The sequence below is a fragment of the Pinus tabuliformis genome, chromosome 8 (assembly GCF_031772625.1).
Source record: "Pinus tabuliformis cultivar Carrire ecotype Pingquan chromosome 8, CPIR1, whole genome shotgun sequence".
In the NCBI taxonomy this organism is placed as follows: domain Eukaryota; kingdom Viridiplantae; phylum Streptophyta; class Pinopsida; order Pinales; family Pinaceae; genus Pinus; species Pinus tabuliformis.
The window spans coordinates 258,738,557-258,754,039 of record NC_142294.1 but is presented as its reverse complement, the minus strand read 5'-3'; the positions used below and the strand labels follow the sequence as shown (position 1 = coordinate 258,754,039).

Below are 15,483 nucleotides of genomic sequence, written 5' to 3'. Positions count from 1 at the left end.
CAGATGAAGGCATTCTTCTTGGTTACTCTCCACATAGCAAAGCATACAAGTGCTACAATAAAAGACTTGGCAGAATTGTTGACAGCATTGATGTGGTGGTTGATGAGAAGGGATACATTCCTAGGCAAGTACATCGGGAAGATATCGAAGAAGATGAAGGCTACCCTCAAAGACAGAATGATGAAGAAGAAGAACCTCAAGAAGAACTAGAGGAGCAGAGAAGAATAGAAGAGAAAACTCCATCCAGATATGTTCAGAAGAATCATCCAGAATCTCAGATTGTGGGGCAGAAAGAAGCAGGTGTACAAACAAGAAGAACAGTTGCAGAAGCCTCAAGCTATTTGGCATTACTATCCTCTACTGAACCACAAAATGTGAAAGAAGCATGCAAAGATGAATGTTGGGTAAAAGCAATGGATGAAGAACTTGAGCAAATCGAAAAGAACAACACTTGGGAGCTGGTTCCTAGACCAAAGGATAAGAATGTTATCGGAACAAAATGGGTCTTCAAAAATAAATTGAATGAAAATGGAGAAGTAATTAGAAACAAAGCCAGACTTGTTTGTAAAGGGTATGCGCAGCAAGAAGGAATAGACTTTGAAGAAACTTTTGCTCCTGTTGCAAGACTTGAGGCCATCCGAATGTTCCTTGCTCTCTCAAGTTTTCAAAACTTCAAAGTATTTCAAATGGACGTGAAATCAGCCTTTCTGAATGGAGACTTGGAAGAAGAAGTGTACATTGAACAGCCAGATGGGTTCATTCTTGGAAATGATCCAAATCTTGTATGCCGATTGAAAAAGGCTCTCTATGGTCTCAAACAAGCTCCAAGGGCTTGGTACTACCGGTTGGACAAATATCTTCATCAACAAGGTTTTTCAAAAGGTTCAGCAGATAGCAATCTGTATATAAAAGTTGAAAATGACAAATTGCTAATACTTGTTGTGTATGTAGATGACATTATTTTTGGCAGCAATGAAGAAGCTATGAGTCAAAGTTTTGCCTCGGTCATGCAGAAAGAATTTGAAATGTCCTTGCTAGGAGAACTGACATATTTCCTTGGTTTGCAAATCCAACAAAAGGAAGGAGGAATCTTTTTATCTCAAACCAAGTATCTCAAACAGATTTTGAAGAAATATGGCATGGAAGATGCAAAACCAGTATGTACACCCATGGTCACAGGATGTAGTCTCAGTGCAAATGATGAATCTGCAGCAGTACATCAACCAACCTACAGATCTATGATTGGAAGTTTACTATATTTGACAGGTACCCGACCGGACATCATGCATGCAGTTGGAATAGTTGGAAGATTTCAGGCAAATCCGAAGGAGACTCATCTTCAGGCAGTAAAGAGAATCTTCAAATATCTTCAAGGGACTCAAAATTATGGCTTATGGTATCCTAGAGATACAGATCTCTCTCTTCATGCTTATACAGATGCAGATTGGGCCGGAAGCGTGGATGACAGGAAAAGCACAAGTGGTGGTGCGTTCTTTATGGGTTCCAGACTGGTATCTTGGTTCAGCAAGAAACAGAGTTCGATCGCCTTGTCTACAGCTGAAGCGGAATATGTTGCTGCTGCATCTTGTTGCACCCAACTTCTTTGGATGATGCAGACTTTGCAGGATTTTCAAATCACTTGTACACCACCAATCCCCATCTTATGTGATAATACAAGTGCAATCAGCATCTCAAAGAACCCTGTTATGCATTCAAAAACCAAGCACATACCAATCAAGTATCATTTTCTCCGGGAACAAGTGCTTGAACAGAAAGTCAAGTTGGAGTATGTTCCTTCCAAGGAACAAGTTGCTGATATTCTCACCAAACCATTGCCCAGGGACACGTTTGAATACCTCAGGAAAAAGCTGGGGGTTGTTGATGCATCATCTTATTGTTGAACATCTTCTTATTGGTGGTACAGGCTCAGGGGGAGCACATAATGCATTGTTGGCATTATGGAGAAGGAGATCTTAGAAATAGCTGCAATATGTCTCTATCTCTTTCATGGTGGATCTCTGATTATTTGTTGCAGATCTGGAGGAGCATGAGCTTAGGGGGAGCATACCCTTTGCCCTTGATGTCAAAGGGGGAGAATGAAGCTGAAGTTTGTAAGGTTGCCATCAAGTCCAAAGGGGGAGATTGTTGGCATTATGTTTTCTGGTATGACTGTATGTTACAGATGTTGTACTTGATGGCAACTCCAGTGGCAAGGCTCTCAGTTTGTTGAAAATTAAGAAGGACGCAGGAAACCAGTTCAGGAGGTGCGTACCCGTAGGTACACCATGCAGGGTCCGCGTCCAGCGACGCTGGCCAGCCGTTCAGGGGGTGCGTCCACCCAGTGCACACATTTCAAGGCAGAGAAAAAGCATGTGGGGGTTTCTTGTGTGGTATCTAGCCGACGGTTTTGTGTTTCTATGGTGTCGGCTCGTGGTATTGTTCCATGTTTTGGGGAGGAGCTTGCCTATATAAAGCAAAGGAGTTCATTTGGATTGAGTATTGTCTTTGGTTGAATATCTTATTTGGTGAGATCTAGTCCAGATCTAAGAGGGCGAATCTTCTAATGGACTATGATCTCTATGGCGCATGATCAGATCTGTAGATCTGACTGTTTGGGTTAGTCTTGAAGTCTTCATATCATTTATATCTGAAGGGACCCAGGTTCAGTGGAAGAAAAGTGCGCCGGAACGCAGGTACTGTAAAGGGCAAGTGCGCCGAGACGCAGAACAGTAGAGAGAGACCTGCGTGGGGACGCAGGGCGATCAAGGTTCAGGTGCGTCTCTGAAGCAGAAGGACGCAGCGCGATAGTGTTTTCAGGTGCGTCTCTGTAGCTAAAGACGCGACGCGATAGTATCTTTGGGTGCGTCCCTGAAGCAACAGAATGCAGAGCAGTCAAAGGAATAGTGCGTGGGCACGCAGCGGAGCAGAAGGATATCTGCGTGTGGACGCAGAGTAGCAGAAGGTTAACGGCGTCTGGTCGCAGGCCACAGAAAGAGAAACTGCGTCTCTGTTTTAAAGATGTTCTGTTGATTGAATTTCTCTATTGATAAGGTGTTCTGGGTTAGTTCTGTTGTTGCTGATCTGATATCTGTAGTGATCTATATCTGTTATGTACTTGTTGATTATCTGATGCTTTATGAAAAGAAGTAGGGGGTTTTAGCTCCCTTCCAGGAGTAGACTGGAAAACGAGAGAGAGAGAGAGTTGTAACTCTCTGCAGGTTGCAGCCTGCGTACTGGTAAAGGACTGCACCAGTACAAAATCATTGTAAAAGAAGTTTCTAAATTGAAAGAAGATAGAGACATATTGCAGCAGGTGGTTTTCACCCACATTGGGTTTCCACCTTACATCTTGTGTTCTTTGGTGTGACTATCTGTTTTTCATGCTCATTATTTTATGGTACTGACATGCTAAAATAATTCAAAGATCAAATAAGGAAGATTTATTAAATTGCTAGATAATACTGATTCACCCCCCCCTCTCAGTATTATTTCCAACAAAAATAAGTCATGTTGAGGTTTTCACCACTTTATTGCATTCCCAATAACTATTAGAATGCTCTCTGCCTCAACATTGGCTTATGATTTTGGCAAGTGGTCATTTAGTAGGGAACATTGGTTATGGTAATTGTCAATTCAACTAGCTCTCTTGTAGTAACTCTAGTTCTACTCAGGGGAAGGGAAAATTATTGTTGTTTTTTATCATTGTTTATGGTACATAAGGTGAACTAACTTATCTCTCTTGTGAGGTGATATCCTCTTCCAATTTTGGTTACTCTTCTTTGTTTGCGATTGCAGTTTTTTCACTCATGTAGTAGTTCCGGTTTCACTCTCTTTTGTTGACTGGAGTGTCATGTTGGGTGCAATTTTTGATGTATGATTCCCATCACCTAAAGGTGGACTATTGGGGAGGGTCATGGAGGTGGAGGGGCTTATGTAATACCACCTCTGCTATTATAGAAACATTTTACTTTTGCTTGGCTATTGTTTACGTGGGAGAATGAGCCATGATGAACACATCATGAGGAAAAAATGATGTAATTAAATAAATAAATTGTGGAATAAATATGGAAATTGTGAGGAAAGAAACATTGGAGTAAAACAATGATACTTTCCCAATCTGAAGTAGATCAGATTTGATTTAATTTCCTTAAATAAATATACTCAGTTGAATATAAATAATGAGGAAAGCACTGCGGGAGAGAAAGCAGGCTCTATGAGGAAAACAAAAGAAAAACCTAGGTTGAAAGGTTAGTAGATCCTTGAAAGGCAGGACGCTGCCAAGGAAAAATATAGAGGAAAAATAATATCAAAAAGACATTATGTGGGGTCATAAGGGGTTATTGATTTCAGGAAAGATCATCTTATCTTTCGGGGGAATAGAGGTGGTTCAAGGTTGGGTGGATCGATGTTTCTTCAATCACAATTTTCAAAATTCACTATTAGTTAGAAACTTTGTTGCCGATATTATGTTGGTTATAGAGTAGAATTATTAATGATATTTACTTTTGTAGAAGGAAATGTAAAATTTATGTTATTAAATATCTACGATAGTTTTTTTCTTAGTGAAATCCAAGTTTCATTGCTGATTCGAAATTTGGTTGTTGTTATTACTTAGGTTCGAGGGTATGATTAGTAATGATATCAACTTCCTTGAAATTTACTGGTAAATTTTGATGTTATTAGATATTTTTGATAGTATTGTCTTGTAAGAGGAAATTATCTACTGACTGTAATTAAATATTTATAATACAATTTTCTATCTAAGGATACCCTAAGAAATTTGTCAAGAAGATATGAGTGTGAGGAATAAGTATATTAATACGAATATATTATTTTTGACGGTGTTGGACCCACCAACATGTCATGGGATCTCCTCGGTAAGAGGTCCCAACTGGACCTCAGACCATTTGGAGTAGGAGTCCCAGCAGTGGGTAGTATGGTATCACCTTGGTTGCGGTTGCGTGTAGAGGTAAGTAGGATGTCCTTGTTGGTAGGAAGGGTGTGACCTTGCAGCAAGTCAAGGAAGGTACATGAATGGCTCTAACACGCAGAAGGGGAGAAGAGTGTGCCCCTTAGAATCCCGTGATAGCACGCATCTTGAAAGGTTACAAATGAGCTGAAAGATATCATGATATGGAAAGAAGGATAGCTGACGATCCAAAATAATGAGTTATATCAACAACATGCTTAAATAAGATTCATACAAACACATACGGAATAGTCCATACATACATCTATAAATTACAACTACATATTTTGTTAAAGTAACTAGGATAACCAAACTACAATAGCAACATATGCATGAAACGTGTTGGATCTATTACATTAAAAGAATGAAAGATCCAATAATATGTACAACCATGACAACCACTAGCCCTGATAGCGGAACATTATAGTTACTTCCACCTGCTCCTCCAAAGAGATGTACTCTCTCTTCACTGTGGAGAAGCCAAGGCTAGTTACAATACACTTGAAGCTTTCACTAAGTTATACCTATCCGAAGCTTGGCTCCCAAAATATTGTACAATGAGTTATGAGGTTTTATATATAACAAATGATGGGGTGACCCTTGACATTCCCATTTATGACTCTTCAACTACCCTCATGACTCTTCATCTTAAACATGACTATTTACATTCTACTATTGACACTTGGTCTTTAACTTTACAACATGTTTACAATACATTCTGCACACATACCCATGTGAGACAAAAATGGGCTTCACTAAGCCATGCAAGACATCACTAAGACTCAGACAGCCATGGTAATACTAACTCATCAACACCCTATTTTTGATCGATGGAGGAAAACTGATGACGAACTTGGTAGTTTATTATGACGTCCACGTACTCTACGGTGACATCCTTCTGAAACCAAACTCTTGCCTCCATTTCATCCAAGCACACTGATTTGGGACCTCTATCTAACTCATCAGACAACATGTGCATCATGGTCTTGAGTGCAACCAAACTAGTGACATACTGGTGCATAATGTCTGTGTTGATCTGTAAGTCTACACTAGTGGTTATGCGCATCAACTTCTCGAAGTACATGTCTAGCTCTAGTCATGCTTGGTACTTTACTTTTGCCTCGATGAGTGTGCCAATAGATGGGATTGAATACATGCATACAATGACATCCATGCTTTTGAACACTTGTGCATGTGAAGCCTATAAGCTGGTGATGGGTTGTGGGAGTTCCTCATAGTTCCATATCTGACTTGAGATGCGTGCCTTCAACTCCACTGCCTTTGGCTTCATCATATTTGGGAAGTATAATGGGGATCCCTTATAACTCATTGTCCATATCTTCATGTGATCAACAACAGTGTGTATGTCTAAAAATATGCGTTCTCTTCTAGCAAAACACTTATGCCAACCATTAAGATGGACAACTCACTTATGCATGGTGACGAACCTAAAGTACAACTTTCGCATGACTATCTTGAGGGATGATACTTCATCAAGTATTTATTTCTTCAACTCTATTCTGGCAGATGTTGTAGCTTTCTCTTCTCCTTGCTTGGCTTCTTGTAACTCCTTAGCCATGTGCTCATTCTCAGCTATCATGAATCTCACACTTGAGCTGGTGGCTTTGGCATATGCCTTTGTACGACCGTCCAATGTAGCTGGATGTTTTTGCACATCAAACATGATCACTCGTTCTTAAAACTAAGTAGGAGATACAAGGACATCTAGTGTGGGAACTCTGTGTGATTGCAAAACTCTATGTTATGACTCATTAAAGGATATGTTGTGCACATCTGCTTCCAGATTGTCCTCAAGGATTTCAGTGTCCCATTCATCATTGGGGACTTGCTCTGCTCCTTGATCTAGTGAAGCCGGTGGGGTGACCTCTTGGTCCTTAGACATGAGGTTGATGTCCTAATCTTGCTCGGGCTGAACCACATCCATGTCCATCTATTCAATCTCTTGAGAAAAGTCCTTCTCTTGTGACTGCTCACCCTATTTTCTATCTTCCAGCTGTTCAGATGAATCAATAACCTGTATCGGCATAGTTTCATCAATGTGTACATGTTGCGCCTCCTGCTATTCCTGTTCTTGATGTGCTTCCTTCTCTCTTCTGTGCAGTTCTTATTCTTCCCTTAGTTGTTGCTTCAACTTATGCAAATCCTTTTTTGCCTCCTCCATCTTTTGCTTCTCCCTCTATCTTTGTGCAATTCTTATGTTGCATTGTCACCTCTTTGCCTCAATCTCCCAAGCTTCTCTTAATACAAGTGGATGTTCTTTGAACTTCCATATTTCGTCTGCCTATGCGCTGTCGGCAACCTTTCTCTTACATTTTTCAAGCGCAAGTCTACTGCCCTCTGCTACTGCTGATGTTGCTTCTCTCTAAGATGTGGTTGCCTTTTGCATTGCTAACAACTCTAGAACCATTATGACTAGTTCATTGAGCCTTGAGAAGTTATAGCACTATCTCCATGGACCTTCCTTAGGCCAATGACATGCCCCATGGATCCAAGGATGATACACTCTCGTACAGTGGTCTTCCACTAAGATATGGAGGTCATATGGATTGAAACTTTTGGTGCCCATTATCCTCCAAAATATCCCAAGGCTGAAAGGTGATTGATAGAGGTAACGCCAACCACTTAGGGTTCAATGACTAGCCCTCCTAAACTAGAGAGGGATCTCTCTATCAATTCACAACCAATGATGACTAGAATTGGAAAATATGTTAGGCTAGATATGTTCATCTCTAGGGTTTTAAAAAGCTTAGGGTTTTGCTAGATCAGGAGTGAGAATTAGGGAACTAGGTTAAAAGATCAAAGGTTTCAGATGCAAGAGATATAAAGGAGCAGGGTAGGTATTCTTTTGTGATACTTTGGTGTTTTTTCGATGTAGTGTAGGGTGGAAAAAGTAGAGATCAAAACGAGCATGGCAAGCATGAATTCATTTATCAGAAGACAAGTGACATAAACATGAAGTTGCTAAAAAAATAGAGCTTAAAACTAAGAATTTTGTTTAAAACCTCTTAGGAAAATCACTAAAAAGTGTAGGCATGGAAAGAAGATGGATTTATCATTCATATAAAACTATAACATAGAGAAAACATTATCACAAACTCACAACACAAAAATTCATGAATAATAGTTGCAATTGTCCTTTGATTGTCCGCAAAAGTGATGAAGTACAAGCTCCAAGAGTTCTACTCACTCATGTCCAACCTTTCAGCATAATACTTCAAAATCTGAAGTATTTATACAATTTTACAACAAAAATATATTGAAACAAACTTCAAGATTTATTACAAAAATTCCTAAAGTAGATCAAACTATTATAATATCATTTTGTTGAGTTTTGGTGTTGTTTTGGGCATTTTGGTGCAACCGAGGCCTCAAATAAACCTTTGTGTTACTCTTGTTGTTCAATAAAATGCCTATTGTTCCATTTATGCTGCATTTTGTTCTAAAATTTGTTTTAATAGATGTGCAATGTTGACTCCTTTCTCTTTTGTTTCTCTATCAAAAGTGAGCGAGGGGGACCAATTCTTACTCTGCCTGTTGACCCTCATTGCAGTTGCATCCGGATTGGGCCTCTCTAGTATCTAAATCACGATACAGTCAGAGAGTTGTTAACAATGATTTTTCATGTTTTTTATAAATAAGACGAATTTGAAATTTTAAACACTGGAATATATATAATATCACATCTACAGGGTGAACCACAATCACATCTGGGATGGAGGACGTTACCTTGTTTCCATAGTGTTTCACCTATGGACCAAACGTGAAACATTATTAAGAACCAACTTTATGATTTATCGCATCCGTCCAGGCTTTCCACATAGCAATTGCAACCGAGGAGGGAGACCATGCGGGGGAGGAACTTGGCAGGTTCGTCAATTACGGTATTGCAATCAGGGGCCAGGAGGATATCAAAATCGAAACCAAGAGGGAAGTGATATCGAAGGGGGGAGTGATATTATCGTGGGATTGATATTGTCAAGGGAGTGATATCACAGTCGGGATCTGGGAATGTTGTGACATCAGTGATCACGATTGACCTGCAAGACTGTTATCGCAATCAGCGGATAGGTAGAGGGCTTAACATATCTCAAACGAGACTTATTATTATGTAACATTTGATTGTGGATGATGCAACATTGTCATACATGGCATGGTGCGTCAAGGCTGATGTAGGACTTATCACAATCACAATGAAGAAAGGATGAAGGGGCGCTCTTTCGTATGTCATATAACATATGCCAATTGTGATAATGCGGGATAGTGCGAGGCCATTTTATATACAATGTATTACATTTGAATACATGACAATGTAACGTATGTGGAATGTTTTAAATATGGGTAAAAACTAGAGTGTGTATCATATATAATGGAAACACAGCTAGAGTTAATACAATTGGGCCTTCGGTAATATAATGGATCTTGCGGCTACAGTTTATGAATTGCTTCAAATGGAAAATGGGTTAAGGCTAGAGTTTGGTATTTAATATTAAATATCATAGTTTCGAAGGAAAAAAGGGGTTTTGACTTAAGATTTAAGAATTCCTCAAGGAAAAATGGCTTTTAAGGGAATGAGGAAATTTATGTGGGAAATTAAGGGAAATGGGTAGATGAATGAAATATGAGTGTTTTCCAAGGAAAAATGACCCTATGACCTAATGATGACTTGACATGGACAAAATGAGCATAATGATGACCATAATGACTATGACACCCTTACAACAAGAAATGACTGACCATGGTGATGTCCATTGACCATGAAGGTGAAAGGAGTGGTAATAACCTAGCTAACCTAACCAGTGACCAAATTTTCTTTGAAAATATAATAATTTGACCTAATAACCCTATCAACAACATTGAAAGAGTACATTTGATCACCGGTGACTGGCAGGACTGACATACACTAACAGTGCCGAAGGTGAATCTCTTGAATTCCTCCAGCTCGGCCTCATATAGCTCAATTTGCAAACGAAGAGTAGGGCAAGGTGCCTCCTTCTTCCTATGCATTCTTGTTGACAACCCAGTTGAGATGTGTTATGCAACTTCTTGCATGACCAGCTTATCCATGGAAAACTTCAGCAAAACATGTGGATCCTTCTTTGCGCTATACATCCATATGAAGGTGCCAAGGGGTGAGGCATACCAATCTTTTATGTTAACCAATGCCTAAATTATTGCCTGTGACATGCAAGGTGGATCCTACTGAAAGACCATCCTATACACCGGGGTGACAAAGTGGTCTGATAGTTTTATTATAACTCCATAGAAGATGCATTTAGAGAACAACCTATAATAGGTGTGCACAGAGGATTCTGAAGGTGTCCATGACCAACCCAAGCCATGGAGCTACTGATGGGCACAGATGGCATCACGTATGTAAGCAGACATAAAGTTATTTTCTTGTTTACCCTTGGGTGGATGTCGGCAATTTTTTACTTGTCCCCTCAGTTGGACAACCAACATGTTAGACCAATTGAAAGGTCTTCCTTCGTTCGCCAGCTGATCCAACAAAATCACCCAACACTCTAGGAAGGTTTCTATAGTCTCTTAGCTATATAAGCAACATGCGAAGATGACCAAGAGAGGATAAGCCTTCTGCAATATATTTTTCTTGTACACTTGGTTGGGTGTTTACCCGAACTTAGATGGCTCCTTCACCCAGCTCTTCAAGATGTCTCTTGAGTTTGAGTTTTTCCTCGGCTTGGTGAAGGGTTCATCCATTGTGACCACCGACTATGGTAAGTGATACATATCCTAAGATTTCTCAGCCCTGAAGGTAGCAAGTTTTGCACCAATGACACTTCTCAACACTATTTTATGTGGATCATTATGTGATACAATCCAGTGGATCATGTCAGTGCATGGAAATGCAAGATACCTGCATGCAATCCGGTACAAGCCAGACTTGTGTATGTTGACATAAAGTCTATGGTCCTCCAGATTCTCCTCAAAGGTGCCTAAAAATATGTCATTGATGTCCTGCCATTTGATCCTGATCTCCTTGTCTATGGAAAACTTAGTGTCTTCATAGATGGGCAAGCTCATAAACACTTTCTCGACCACATCTCCAGTTGCACTCTGAATGCTGTCCTTTGACCCTGTTCTCTTGGAAGCCATTGTACCTGTACTACTGAGACGCAGATGAACACTTGTGATACCTACAGATAGAGCAAAACTCATGGAAAGAGAAATGTCAGTTGTAAACAAAAAGAAACTTGAGGACTAACATGCAACACATTTGGGTGACTGACTGGAAGATTTGCACAATTTTCACTTAGAGGTTGGGAGACTGATAGGTAAAGTTGCATAGAACATAGTCCAAACTGTCAGTGAGATGACCAACTGCTAAAACTTCGTAGAGCATAGTCCATCTTGGCATGTTGAGGACTAGAACTGCGTAATGTGAAATTTCAGTTACCATGACTGTAAACTAGGAAATTACATTGCACAATTTTTGGGGCCAACTGAGGCACTGCCTCTCAGAATTGCATAGAGGACACTCTAGGAGGTCAATGTGATGCAATATATGCGCAATTTCTAGGAGCAAGGAAAGGCCTTCCATCCTAGAAATGTGTTGTGCAAGCCAGCAAGGTAAGGTCTGGGCCAAGGCATCTTAGACCCGCTGATGGTTGACTGAAAACAGTAAGGATTCAATGCATGTGTGAAGCTAGGTGAGGACATGAGTGAATGAAAATGCATGCAATTAGTAAGTGTAGGACTCAGTAAAACAGAAAGATAATGAAGTGTGTGAAGCGAGTCACCGCAACAACGTCTGTCAATGCAGAAAAATGTCATGCATGCATCAACATGGAGATGCAATGGAAAACTTGAAACAATGATTCTACAAGCCAACATGCATTAAAAGGTAAAAAATCATTCAATGAAAACAAGAAAATAATATTAACACAAACTAAAACACAAAAAACGATAGAAAACCAGCGAAAAGCATGGGAAGCAGACTTACCTGGAAAACACTGAGATGAGTGTGTTGAAAGTTCCTAGATGTGATGGGAATTCCAGAGCTCCAAGATCAAAGCGAAGAATGAGCTCTAAAGTGTCGAATACATAGTTTTGACAAGGTCAAGGCTTATGAAGTCCATGTCACAAATCTAGGAAAAAGCGACACTTTGTGGGAGTTTTTTAAAGGAAATTTTGCATGTAACACCAAGCTTCTAAAAATTGGTCCCTAAAATATAGGGATGATTTTTTCTTTTTCCTTTTTCTCTTTTTCGGGAAAGAGTTGCCCATTCATGCAAAGAAAGATTACTCATTCCTTGAGGGTATTGGTCAACTTGTGAGCACATGCAATGGACAACAAGCCTCTACTTATGCATAATTGCTGGGTTGAGTGGCTCTGGCTAACCCTCAAGCTCTACGCAATTTCTTAACTAAAGGCAAGGCTACCAGCCAGAACTACACAAATTCTGAGAGCAAGCCCAGTGATGGGATGCTTTGTGAAATTTTGAGGGGGAAGGTAACTGGCATGCTTTGTCCAATTTTGGGGAGTAAATGGTTGCATTGATGCTCTGTGAAATTCTGGAGAGAAAAGTTGGTTACCCTCTAGTTCTGTGAAATTCTCCGAGTGAGAACAAGAGCTAGTTGAAGACCAAGTCACGAGATGTCAGCTTGCTGGTGAAAACCAAACATGTTAGAAAACACAAGTTGATAATCCAAGAAACTCAATTGAAACCATATGTACCTGGGCAATGCAAGAGATGTTTCGAAGGATGGTTGGTAGGGGGGCTCCTAAATTAAGCTAAGGAAAAATTTTGGAGGATGGTTGTAGAAACTACAACAAGTAGTGAACAAGTGATTGCATATCGACATGCATGCTTAATCTGTGAAAACATAGTTATTGTTGGAGGTTAATCATGTAAACCTTGCTTCAGATAGGTTCATAAATTATGACTCATAGTTAGGAATGTGTTAAAATTAGAAACTAGGCCAAACTCCATGTGGGTCATCTTATGCATGGCTGATAATATTTTTATTAGATTCATCTCATCGAGAGGTGTAGGATTGATCTAAATATCATCCGATTCTGATAAGTATTTATGGAGATATAAATTTATTTTGATTACGGAATAATTATCAAGCCGACCAGCAACTCATGTAGGCTTTGAAGCCCAACAGTCGCATCTATTCAATCATCAACATTTGTGTATAAACACAGGAGGTATTTTCCTCATTTGGACTCACATCTCATCACATCTCTCTCTCTCTCCTCCGTAGAAAAGAGGCTTTTCTCTTATTGCATAGAAAGGGACTCTTCTCTCACACGTGTGGAAGGAACGATGCTAGTGATGCTGATGATGCCTGTGATGCCGATGATGCCGATGATGTCAGTGATGCCGATGATGCCGGTGATGTTGATCATGATGGTGATGCTAATGATTCTCATGTCGGTGATGCCGGTGATGTTGATGCCGGTGATGCCGATGATGCTGATGCTGGTGATGCCGATGATGTCAATGATGATGATGCCGATGATGCCAGTGATGTCGATGATGCTGATGTCAGTGACACCGATGATGCCGATGATGCTGATGTCAGTGGTGCCGATGATGCTAGTGATGCCGATGATGCCAGTGATGCTGATGATACTGATGCCAGTGATGTCATTGATGCTGATGTCACTGATCTAGGTTTGTTGCTGCTAATATAAATCAGAATTTTGTACTATTTCTCTCTGCTGAAATATTGAAGATTAAAGAAGATTTGATCAAATGGTTTCCCCATATTGGGGTCTGTCCTTGGCTAGCCACCACATCTGGTGTCTCATGTCTTGTCTTATTTTCTGTCCATCATTCAATGTTCTATCTACACTTTACTTACTCTACATGTGATTGCTAATCTATGGATAATAATAAGAAAGATAAGTAAACTGCTCTAAGCATAGAACATACCATAAATTAACATGGTATCAGAGCTGAGGTGAAGACAAAGCTCGAGCAAGAGCAAGAGAAATCACCTAAGAGAAGATTGGCAAGGCTATCCTAAAAGAACTATGGGGTCCTCAACACTCTTCCCTACTGAAGACAAGCTCCATGAAAAATCTGACTATCACGAATGGAAGATGTCTCTCAATCTAACCTTAGAAGATCAAGGAGTGTTGGACCATGTGAGAGGAAATATTGTTGAGCCTCCATCAATGCACTTGCTGCTGCCAGGAACAAATGGAAAACCAGTGAAGTCAAAACAAAGAAGATCATTTGGGACTCTATCAACCTGTGCTTGGTGGCCTCCATTCAAGAAGGCTAGAAATTCCAGCATGTATTATATGTACCTGACCTCAAAAAGAACCTAGTGTCCATATCGACAATGGAAGACAAAGGCTACAAGGTGACCTTCAGTGATGGCAAGGTACATGTATTCTCGAAATACATGGATATACTTCTTGAAAAAGAAGGATGAAGTGTTCTCTTGGTTTCGACACTTCAAAGCCTTGATCGAGAATCAAACTGAAAAGAAGATCAAGATCTTAAGGACTGATAATGGGACTGAATATGAAATCTAATGAGTTTCATGACTTTTGTAAAGAGGCTAGCATTAAGAGGGAGACTACTACACCATATACTCCTGAACAGAATGGTGTGGTGGAAAGGAAGAATGGTAAGATTGTGGAAGTTGTCCATGCCATGCTCCATGATCAAAGACTTCCAAAGTTTCTATGGGCCGAAGCTGCAAACACTGCCGTATATGTACAAAACCAATGCCCTCATCAAGCATTGGGTTCCAAGACTCCTGAAGAAATGTTCACCAGTAATAAACCCGATATATCTCATTTTAGAATTTTTGGAAGCCCTGTATATTTTCATGTGCTGAAAGAGAAAAGTAATAAATTGGGTGCATCTGGAAAGAAAGGAATCTTCGTGGGCTATAGTGAAAATACTAAGGGCTATATAATCTATGTAGTTGATCAAAGGGAAGTCGTGATTAGTCATGATGTCACCTTTGACGAAGATATGGCTCTCAGCCAGGTGAACAATCTTCCTATAGGGAGGAGCTCTCAAGAAGCTGACACTAGGAAACCAAAAGAAAAAGAGTATGATGAGATATTTGCACCTGTTGCCAGATATACCACCATTCACTTGATTATAGCCCTTGCGGCTTCACAAGGATGGAACCTACATCAGATGGACGTCAAGACCGTGTTCTTGCATGGTTCGATCAAAGAAGAGGTCTACATGGAGCAACCCGAATAATTTTAGATTTATGATAAAAAATCTCATGTACGCAGGTTGAAGAAGGCTCTCTATGGGCTGAAGCAAGCACCCCGAGCATAGTATGAGAGGATCGATAGCTACTTAATGAAGCTAGGATTCACTAGGAGTGAAGCTGATCCTAACCTTTACTCTGAGGTTGAAGATGGCAAACCTCTCATAATGGTGATGTATGTGGATGACCTCTTTCTAATAGGTGCAGAACCTCTCATTTACAAATGTAAGAGGGAGTTGGCTTCTGAATTTGAAATGAAGGACCTAGGACTGATGCAC

At 40.1% G+C, this 15,483-nt stretch overlaps 1 pseudogene; it reads left to right on the top strand.

Annotated features, from left to right (window-relative positions):
- Positions 1-15,483, top strand: part of LOC149235137 (uncharacterized) — a 73,019-nt pseudogene that overhangs the window by 9,604 nt on the left and 47,932 nt on the right.